Below are 11,035 nucleotides of genomic sequence, written 5' to 3' on the forward strand. Positions count from 1 at the left end.
GTTTGAAATGGTCTCAGTTTAGTGTTAAGTAGATGAACGTAAATAGAGAAAGAACTCAGGGTGATATAGAGCCGTTTAACACAAAGGGGCCAAATTGCAAGGGTTCAAAAGTAATTGGACACTTGACTGCTCAATGTTTCTCAGGCGGCTGAGTGTCGTTTCAAGGTTAGCTCATGCACAAAGAGCTGACACGTGGCTCAGAGATGAGAGAGTTGAGAGCTGATGAGAGAGTTGAGAGCTGCCATTTGGATTTAGGTGGAGGTGTCAGTCTAACATGAGGAGTAACGAGGTGACAGTGCAAGTGATGGAGCTAATAACGACGTGGAAAAAGAATCAGCGGTAACAGATTTGCCAACATAAACAATTAAGTAAACCAAAAAAGGCAGGTTTATCTAAGAATACTCCTCAATGGCAAATGGCCTGGTAATCTGAGAAGCACAAGTCTTGCAGACAACTGGAAAATCATTTTCATGGTGAAGATAACATGACTACACAGCAAGCCAAGAATGCTCTCCGGGGTGTAGGCGGACATGTCTCCCTGTCAACAATCAAGAGAAGACTTCATGACTGTAACCTCAGAGGATTCACCACGAGATACAAACCTCCATGGCGAGCCTCGAAAACAGAAAGGACGGCCTGTAGTTCACAGAAACACACACAAAGAAGCTGGCTGGCTTCTGAAAAAATAAGTTCTTCTACGGACTTATGAACCTTAAATCAAATATCAAATATATCAAAAGGAGAGCGCAAAGTGAGGGAGACAAAAGGAACAGCTCATGACCACAAGTGGCTGCCTCATCTGTCAAACTTGGTGGTGGTTCTGTTTTAGCTTGAGGATGTATGGCTTCCATTGGAACTGGCATTTACTGATGGCGAGGCAACAGGGCAAACGCAGAGGTGTGCAGGAGCAGCAACATTTCATCATTCAGCAAAGGTTACAATCCTAAAACTATAGCAAAGAACAGCAAAATATTTATATATATATATTTTTTTTCTTTTTTTGGTGTTTGCACTTCTATAAAACCAGACCAAAGGCTAAGACTGGAGGTGGCAGCAGCACAGGCCTTGGGAGAGCGTCACAGCGGAGATACGAAACGTCTGCTGATGTCTGAGGCTCCAGGCTGGACGAGCAGTGTGACATCTGATAAACTGCCTTCAAGTGGTGTCACTTGTAATGCGTTGTGTGTGTCTGTATAGAATATCCATGAGCTGCATCACTGGGGGCGGCATCAAACACACTGTTGAAGCCTTGAACAGAAAATATGAGTTATTTCTTCCCCAGAACACAAGTTCCATCTTCCTTTGTGAATCCTGTAGGTAAATCAATATTCAATTCAAAAAAACTTCTTTTTTTTTCCCTGTTATGTAATTGAAAAACCAGGAAATGTATTGGAAAGTAATGATAGTTGTATCTGGAACTATTTTATTATCAGATAATTGAAATCTATTTATGTATTATAAGTATACTGTATAAAATACATTTAGTTAACCCTTTAACCTAAGTGTTTATTGTCTTATGTTCTATTATTTGTGGTACAGTTGATACGTGTCTAAGCTGGGCATGCTATTAACTGACTGACAAAACGTGAGTCATCTGCAAGTGTTTTTTTTATTGCAATTATGACTGATAAGGAAATATGATTAAATTACATTGCAGGCAGCGTTGGATCTAAAATTGAACCATGCTGCTCTCTCAGCATTAATACTGTTTATAACCAGTACAGTCATAAAACAGAGCAGGAGATGTGCATTGACCTGGCTCTCAATCCCAGCGCATAACATCAGACTGGACTATGTCATCTGATGTGTCATTGGTATGTTGGTTTCATTGCATCATTTTACCATCACAATTATTTCAGTGTCCGTGTAACCATCTAAGCCACGGTTCACAGCGTAAGTGACACAAATGTCCAGCTCTTTGCATCTGCTGCTGCGTTCCTACCCTGAACGGTTCACGGGATAAAAGAGGTTGTCGACCAGGGAACCTATCGCTATCTTCCCTATCGACTCACTGAGGAGGGGGGGGGGGGTGCCAGCTGTGATATGAATCAGATGCTGCCATGATTGGAATACAGTGACCTGGTAGATGCTCTCTCTATGTGTCTCTCTCTCTCTCTCCCACTCACTCTCTCCCTGGCCACATGTCTCTTTCTGAACAAGGTTATCAGCAGAGATTATCAAGTAAGGACAATGAATGGCTCATTCACATATAAGTAGTAAATGTTTGTGGCTATAAAAAGTATTTGCCCCCCTGATTGTTATATTTCACGAAGGACTATAGATGTTTTAAGACCAAATAAATTAATTGAAATAATCACATATTTGTGCACTACAGCTACTAACTAGAGCTGATATTTTCATTAGCAGTACAATCATTACAGTCTCACATTTGTTGGAGTATTTAGATGATTATAATTATTAACAGTACTACTAATAATATTACCATGACTACCATCAAGAACTCCCTGGTTGAATGCAGCTGCTTCTGCTATACAATCTGCTATTTGCAGTCTGCAGGGGCTACACGAGATAACATTAACAGCTCGGGAAAAACAACTTTAACTTTGAAGTTGCTAAAGCGTGTTAATGCTGCTGCAAAAGTGGGCCATACAGTAGGATGTTTCATACTAATTAAATATTAATCAAACCCCTACATACTGTATATACATTATCTGTCATGTCCCTGATGGCTAGATTCAACCAGTGGAAGCTGTAGTTCTTTCTCGCTACACTTATTCTTGATCCCTCTGTGCTCCTGAGTTATTTTAGCAGTTCTTTTTGTTTTTTCATTGTCCAGCTAGTTCAGATTTAACATTAGCTGTCTATTAATATCAGATAGTTGTCCGTTAAAAAGCGGATTGCCACCTCTCTTTTATAGTATTGCTCCCAGATCTCAGCACACCTCATGATGGCACAAACTGGGAAATCAAGACCCAGATTGTAACAGATTGGAAATTTAAAGCAGCGTCTGTAAGAATCGTCGGCGTTATTTTTGTCTGTCGCCTTTGTGTTTTAGTCTGCTGAGACAAATTAAACGCAGCATCCAAATTATACATTCATTTTGATTCTGGGTCTTGTGTGCAGAAAGCAGTAATCCATATCTCAGATAAGTCTCAGTGAGAGGTTATTAAGAGTTTGTCCACATCACATGTATCATCTTCTTAATATAAAAACTTAATGAAGCCTGTTGAGGCTGCAGCGGCCGAGGCAAGTCTTTGGAGAAGGATGATAACGCTCTTAACACTTCTCTGAACCGTGGCGGTGAGCATCTCTTCTTAGGACTTTTCACCAAGGACTGCAGTCATGGGGTTACTCCTCTATTCACCATGAATCTTATGCAATTAGGTGGGTGATGGAAGTTGGGGAGGTGGGGGGCGGGGGGGGATGCTCTGGGGTACTGTTATACCTCAGAGTAGCAGGTGAGTATACTCCTAAGAGTCCTGGCTTCCTGTTATGTGCTGTGCAGCAGGGTGTTATGGGAACTTGTGCAGCAGCAGCAGCATCGGCAGCAGCACTTGGGAGAAAGAAGCTCTTTGATCAGTTAAATGTTGTGTGACGAGAACACTGGCTGGATGTTTCACCTGTGTGTGTGTGTGTGTGTGTGTTAAGTGCTCTGAGCTTCCGCTTTGAGATGTCGCAAATCTGGCTTGTAGCAGTCGGTAAACACGAGCTGTTTGTGTGCACTCTGGCAGGCCAAATGAGTGGCGGAGACGAGGAACTCAAACTGTGATCACGCTCGCGCCACAGTGACAACATGAGAGACGTGTTTGCATTCAGACGCTGATAATCTGGGGTCATAAGGCCCGAGTGGGTAAGTCAGTGGTTCCTAAATGGGGGGTACACACTACAGGATTCTTCAAACCTTCACAGATTAGGAGACCACACACTTTATAGATCATACAAGATCTCTCTCTTCTGATCTTATAGTGTGTGGTGTGCACAGAGAGCCTAAGCAGAAGCAGGAAGTAACGTCGCCATGGGAGCTCAATTCGGAAAAGTCTCCATCCATGTAAGTGAACGGGAGTCTCAAAGTTTTATTTCATGATCCGATTGAATTGTGCCATGAGAAGAAAATATGACCTACCTGTTTAAAATATCACGTTTCATGCCGCAAAATCAGCAGTTTATCGTAAAATGGCAACGGAAGAATGTATTTTGTGTGAAGACCGCTCTACAGACTACAGATCTGGTGTCCCACAAGAAATACGTCACCAACTGACACGGGAAAGGGCGCCATTTGGTGTGTGACGTCACCTACGCCACTTGTTGTCTTTCTGGTTATGGATTCTTCTGAATTTTATTTTACAATAGTTTTACAACAAACTGCTGAATTCGCAGCATGAAATGCGATGTTTTAAACAGGTAGAGGTCATATTTTTTTCTCATGGCACAATTCAATCGGATCACGAAATAAAACTTTGACTCCCGTTCACTTACATGGAGACTTTTTCCGAATTGAAGTCCCATGGCGACCGTTACTTCCTGCTTCCACTTAGGCTCTCTACAGTATAAGCAGTGAATTGTCAACAGAGTATCAGCTTCTTCACGCTCAATATTCCATATCTTGTGTGGTCAAACGTGACTTCAGTGTAAACAAACATGGCGGACAAACAAGAAGATGCAATGGTTGTTAAAACACACACAAAAACCAAACGGCTATGGAAAAAGTCATGGAGACGGCGGGAATGTGGGCTGTTTGCATTGCAGCGCGAGTCACAAGTATTACAGATCGCTTGGAGAGCATCGCTGTGCGCTCTGGCCCTGATACCCGAGTCACCATGGCAACAGGTAAATAAAAGTCAGTCAGCTGCTGACTCAGCTCGCGTCTTGATTGGCTGTTGGTCCGGTACACGTGACATTACACACTGTGGAACACACTTGGAACACCATACACACTAGAGGATTTCTAGTCGCAAATATTAAACATGTTCATTATTTACGATCTCTCCTTCCGACGCCTTCTGAGCTGATCGGACTGGACAAAATCACTCTGAACACACCCCACACCACAGGGAAATCAGACATGATGTTGTTTGCAAACATCAGATAATCATTAGGCCTTTGCTGGCTTTGATCGTAAGGGCGACATCGGCCTGATTATCCTGTAGTGTGTACCCCTCTTAACACAGTTGTCAGAGCCCATGCATCCAAAAAAAAAACACTTTAAGTTGCCTTGAGATATTTAACATTTCCATGTTTTTTTTTACTCATCTTTGATTTATTTTGTTGTGAGATTGTTGTCTCCAAGTCCCTAAAAACTACATTAATGTGTGAAGGTAAAATCACAATAACCATCTTGCAGGACACACTTCTGCTTCTTGCAGAATGATAGATGAAAACACTGATACCACTATCATATCAGTCCACAAAATAAAAGTCCACTAAAGCCACAGCGCAGTCACAGTTTACTCTACACACAGTCAGAACCCTCTGCCAAGAAATAGTTCCTGCTCATAACCCCTCATATAAAACCACACATTGTTGTTTTTACAGTCCGGTATTGTACAGATCAAGCAAACAGGAGGCATCATGTTAAATATCGAGCTTCATTTCATTGTATATGTTTCGTTAACTTGCTGCTGGCCGTAGCTTTACGTATACCATACGGATCTGAGAGTGGTATTGATCTTCTCATCTAACCCTGGGCAAGAGCGCGAATGAATGTATTTCCCTGTAATGTCAAACTGTTCATATAGAAAAGTTGCTGGTAATGGAAAAATCACTGCTTTACAGTCACCGGCATTTTGGCTGTTGTCCCACCGTGATTTAATTGGTTCTTAGTGTTCAATAGGAAGTTTCCATTGGTCCAGAGGCAGGAAGCAGAGGTCAAAAGAGAGAGGGACAAACGAGCATCAATTCTGCGCTGCCACCTCAACGAACATGAACACATCATCATCATCATCTTCCTCTTCTCCGCTGCCATATCCACTGACCTTTGTCATGTTTCCCCACTCGAGCCTGATGGGAAACATCTGCTACAACACACTGCACCATGCACAATACACAGATCAATTCAAAAACAGCCTGTTGATAAGCAACTTAATAAGACATTTCGCTGTCAGCCGTAATCTCTTCCGCTGGCCCTAATCACACGCCCCTCTTTGGCCCGCCCCAGCCCCCTCGGTGTCCGTCACATTAAACTAGTTATTAGGGCTGAGCGAGTCCTCCATCTTGGGAGTGGAGCTGTGATGTACGTGCTATAGGTCATGAGAGAAAACACAGGAATTAACTTTAAAGGAGGCTTGAGAAAGCTGCCACACAGCCTCCACAGGGACGGCTGATAGCTGTGAGGCTGATTCACTGGGTACTATAGGCCTCGGTGTCTGCCAGGTCACACAGCAGAAACCCACAGACAATTAACGTGAGCAAACATTATCTTGCTCTCTGTTGAAACACAGTTGTCTTGGCAACGTGATGAATGAGATTAATTACTCTACAGTGGGGAGGAGTAAAAAGCTTGGAGCTGATCAGAAACACACTGAGGTGTTGTTGTTGTTTTTTTGTTTTTTTTTTCTTTTTGGGATGATCAACATGGAGCGATCCATGCAGGAGCTGGAGCACAGAGGCAGGCAGCAAGGTGCTCTTCATCCGCTCACATGCCTGATGATGATGGCTGGGGAGGAGGGAGGAGGGGGGGGGGCAACGCGCTCATCGTCCGCGCACAGGCAACACAAAGGCGGCGCAGGCGGTCACGATGAGCCGCTGTCACCCGCTATAATCTTACGAATATCACCCATATTTAGGTCAATCTGAAAGTAATAGCGTTTTCGCATCCGTCAACCTGCCCCCCCGCCACCGCCACCCCCCCCTCCTCTCTCTCTCTCCCTCTCCATCGCCATCCCCTCTCCTCCTCCTCCTCCCCCCGACCCCCACACACCCTGGCCTCGGATGGATGCATGGCGACTCTAGCTGAAATGGGGGGTTTCCATTTTCAGCGCACGATCGATGCAAGCGCACCACAGCGATTTAGCGCAGAATAATAATAACACGCACACACTCACTCTCTCTCTCTCACACACACACACACACAATCCGTACCACGCCTCGGAATAAACTGACATAAAATGGCATAAAAAGAAAGAAACATCTGGAACACACTACGAACAAAACACAACATCCAGCCATATTCCCAGCAGGCTGACATATTCTTAGCATTTTTTTTTTCTTTTTTTGTCATGCATTTGCACAGATGGGAGGTGTGAGACGAGCGGAATGAGGAAACTGACATTGCGCCTGCTTACTGTAAAATAAATTCCCTCGGGGGATGGAGAGCCTCTCTCTTCCCTCTTGACTCCCCTCCTTTCCGACGTGCGAATTTCCCGAAATTCAGACCATGCAAAACAGGTAGTCAGTCATTCCACCCTCCGAAGTATTTGGTCCGGTTGTGTGAACGGAGAAGGCAAGCCAGCATCAGAGAGAGAGGGAGGGAGGACAGAGCCAGCTGTGGGGAGGAAGTGAGGAGAGGAGGGAAGGAGCGGCCGGCCGGAGCACTGCGCACAGGAGAGGAGGCTGAGAGAGCGGCAGAGGTGCTCGCTCGCTCTCTCTCTCTCTCTCTCTCTCTCTCTCCTCTCTCAGTCACTCACTCTCTCTCTCCTCTGGTTCACAATGCAACAACCCCCCACCCCCCCACCCCCAATCCCTGCCAGACAGACTGACAGACGGCTGGGGTACCAGTGCCAGCAGCGACACCAACCGGTGATGAGAGGGAGTATACGGTATATGGGTGGTGATGAAAGTCAAAAAGAGGCAAAGTGTTGTTACATGGCTGATGTGTGTTACTGGCCCTACACAACTTCATGTAGTGGGACAATTCACAAATAAACATAACAGTCTAAGATAAATTCTAATTTGTTGTGCTTTTCAAATATCATATTTCAAGGAGTTACAATATTTCAAGCATTATGAATAATTTTACTGAATACTTGAAGAAGGAAAAAAAGGGCTTTTGGGTGTTATTAAAGGCGCAATGTCTGTTTTTGCTATTGCTATGTCGCTAATGTTGGCACTTCTATGTGTATATATTGTTCGCAATTAAGCTTCACACTTAGTTCTTTCAAACGCCAATTTTAACTTTTTTTGCTTATTTTTAGGGCTGTCAAATGATTCATTTTTCTAATCGTGATTAATCGCATTTTTTCCATAGTTAACGCGCGATTATTATATTAAATATTAAAAATATAATATGGGGGGCGTGGAGCGGTGCGCAGCATTGCGGATCTGTGAGGGTCTGTGACCGCAGCGGGGACAGCTCTGTGTCAGAGACCAAAATCTGTGAGGCTGACCGCTGGTGAGTGCTTTGGAACGGGGGCAGAGCTCATGGCAGCACCCTCTACTCGTTGAAAACAGCTGTGATACGCGCTTTCACGTCGGAGTCTTCAAACCAGAAACGTTTGTAACAACACCGGGAAAAAAAAGTAGCCAAGAGGGTTTGGAAAGTCGTCAAATTTAGCGAGAAAGTCGGCAACACTGCTCAGAGCGATTGGCTCCGGTACCGCTCTCATTCTTCTTCTTGAAGGTGCTTTACCGCCACCTACTGGACTGGAGGTCCCACACTCCAGTCCAATAGAGGACAAAATGGGCCACGATTTAAAAAAATTCAATGCATTATTTTTTTTAATTAATCGCATTGAGATTAACGCGTTAACTATGACGGCCCTACTTCTTTTACTTTGACTTGTTTTTTTCTATTGAAGGTAGCTTGTTAACCAGCTAGCCCGGTCTTCACTTCTCTGACCTCAAGTATCAAGTCTCAGGGTTTGCGACTTAAAGGAGAGGCTATGTCCCTTGTCCACAAATTAAAATAGTTCCCAGGTGTCTTAAAGACATATCTGTGACATGCTTCGGTCAAAATACCCCAAGGATCAAACATCACAGCTCTTTTCATCCTCTCAAAACAGCCCTGTTCAGAACGGCTGGTTTCGGTGCCTGTCCCTTTAAATGCAAATGAGCCACTGCGCAAGCCGCCCAACCCCCCCGGTACTCACAGGTAGGGGTGGTATTACGCAATTTCGAAAACTAATGACATCATTGGATGACAACTGAGGGAACAGTCTGTAAAACCACCGATTTCAACCTGTGGAGTCTGCACATTACAGATTTTTTTTGTCAATTCTCACATTTTGGGGGCCAGAAGGCAAGACAAACACCAAAGTATAATTTCCATTATATGTCCCTTTCAAGTCGAATCGAGTCTTGAGTCGCAAGTTAGAGTGCCCATCTCTGCCGGCTACTGCTTTGGTCACTGTGGTCATCAGTTCAGCATGAGAGGATGAAGAGATAGTGCTGCTGTGAGGACTCTAAATGCAGTGATGGCCGGTGCTCTTTGCAAGTGACCATCATCACAACCACCACCAACACCTGCCTTCAGCAAGAAACTATACTTTCAGTGGTAGAAAAATGTTACACAGAAGGACTTTGGGTATCCTAAATAGCAGGGACTGTATCTTTGATTGACAGCTGAGGCAGCTATTTAAAACAATATGTGACCCAAAAAGGAATATCAACTACAGTCAGCCTGATAGCAATGATATGGCAAAATGTGGTGTGCTACTTTTTCAGTCATCTTTTTCACATCCTACTGTCACAATGTGAGGCTACAACAAGCATATCTCAGTGGGCACCAGGACACCAGTGTGAATAAACTTGTGCTGTTGCATATAGCTTTTTGTAAACAGCCTGTGTAGTGTAACGGCGGCGCTGTGGCGTTGACCAATGAGGACCAACACACATAGAATCCAGACAGACCAACCTTGACATTTGTAGTCGGCAAGTTTTCAAGCTGCCCGGTGCGCTATAGCAAATTTCAAAGCGGAGCAGTTAGCTTTTTTTTTTGGGGGGGGGGTGGATGTTTGTTTGGTTTCCCACTCAGCAAATCAAGATGCCCAGACAAGACATGCCCTTATTTGTAGATAAGAAACCATTAGCTCGGAAGTTAATGGGATGTCGTTCAAAGTCTGTGGCTCTCTGTGTTGTATGACTGACTTCTGTTAACCGGTGTCACAGTCAGGCCATGATAGATGGAGCGGAGAAATTTCTGCTTTATGGAAATACTGCTTCACATAAAATTTGATTAGCGACATGCAAAGAGAGAGAGAATCAGTTGCATTTGAACTCATTGATGCACAAACAGGGGGTGCACATTAAAAAGTCTTTTTGAAGACACAGTGAAATGAAAAATAAAACTTCTGAGGTGTAATCCTCCATCCCCGAGGGCTATTTTGTTCAATTTTAGTGTCCAGAAATATCTGTTTTTGAATCTTTTTACATCAAAATCCCTCTTTCTTCTTCTTCTCGGAGAAATAACTCATCTTGAGGGCAGATATACATCTACCCAATGAAATGAGATCTGAGGTCTTTGTAAATCCCACTCATCTTAAAGCACACTTGCTCATTAGCCACTGTTGCACTTAAACAGACAGGACTTTGTCTTTTCTTTAGGATTTTGGTCTTATACCTTCTTGTGTTCATTTTCAACTAGAGCTCATTATCATCATTATCATCACACACAAACTGTGACAGACTAACATTACATAATAGACAGACAATAAAATAGTTTATAATAGTTTAGTTTATCCTCATGTACATGCTTCATCTCGTATGTCTTTATGAAATTTTTACGGTCCTATATATTTCTAGGTCACAACAGCAGCAGGTAGAGATTGGAGCAGAGACCGGTTTTCAGCCGGTGAAGACGTTGTTTACGTTTCTAAAGAATGTATCTGGAGGCTAATTAATCTCATTTTACTCTCGTCCTCCTCCTCTGGGTCTAATACTGTGGGTGAGAAAAAGGCCAGCAGTCCTCTGAAGAGCCATATCCACTTTTTACGATCTAATGACATGCTAAGGATTTGATTTCGTAACTGAACACCATCCGTCGTCTATCGCTCTAGAAAATAGGTCACTGCGAAAATAACAGTTATTAATCGCACAATAATTGATAAAGTTTAACTTGTGAGTCCGGAGCTGCAGCTGAAGCTAAATAATTGAGAAGCAGCAGAGGCCCCAGTTCCTGCTGGGATAAAAAAAAAAAAACCTT

At 43.6% G+C, this 11,035-nt stretch overlaps 1 protein-coding gene across 13 annotated transcripts in view; it reads right to left on the reverse strand.

Moving 5' to 3' along the window:
• The window catches only part of ctnnd2b (catenin (cadherin-associated protein), delta 2b), a 173,195-nt gene extending 165,626 nt beyond the window's left edge, over positions 1-7,569 (reverse strand). For 9 of the 13 annotated variants that reach the window (XM_085805985.1, XM_085805995.1, XM_085805982.1 and 6 more), the window contains exon 1: positions 7,242-7,552. The gene's annotated coding sequence lies outside the window, so the exon portion shown is untranslated. Of the gene's footprint in view, positions 1-7,226 lie in introns of all 13 variants that reach the window. The other 4 variants (XM_085805987.1, XM_085805990.1, XM_085805989.1 and 1 more) reach the window with 4 other exon arrangements.
• Between the last annotated feature and the right edge of the window lie 3,466 nt (positions 7,570-11,035).

Source organism: Trachurus japonicus, chromosome 17 (genome assembly GCF_045865225.1).
Source record: "Trachurus japonicus isolate A0001 chromosome 17, Traja_1.0".
NCBI lineage: Eukaryota > Metazoa > Chordata > Actinopteri > Carangiformes > Carangidae > Trachurus > Trachurus japonicus.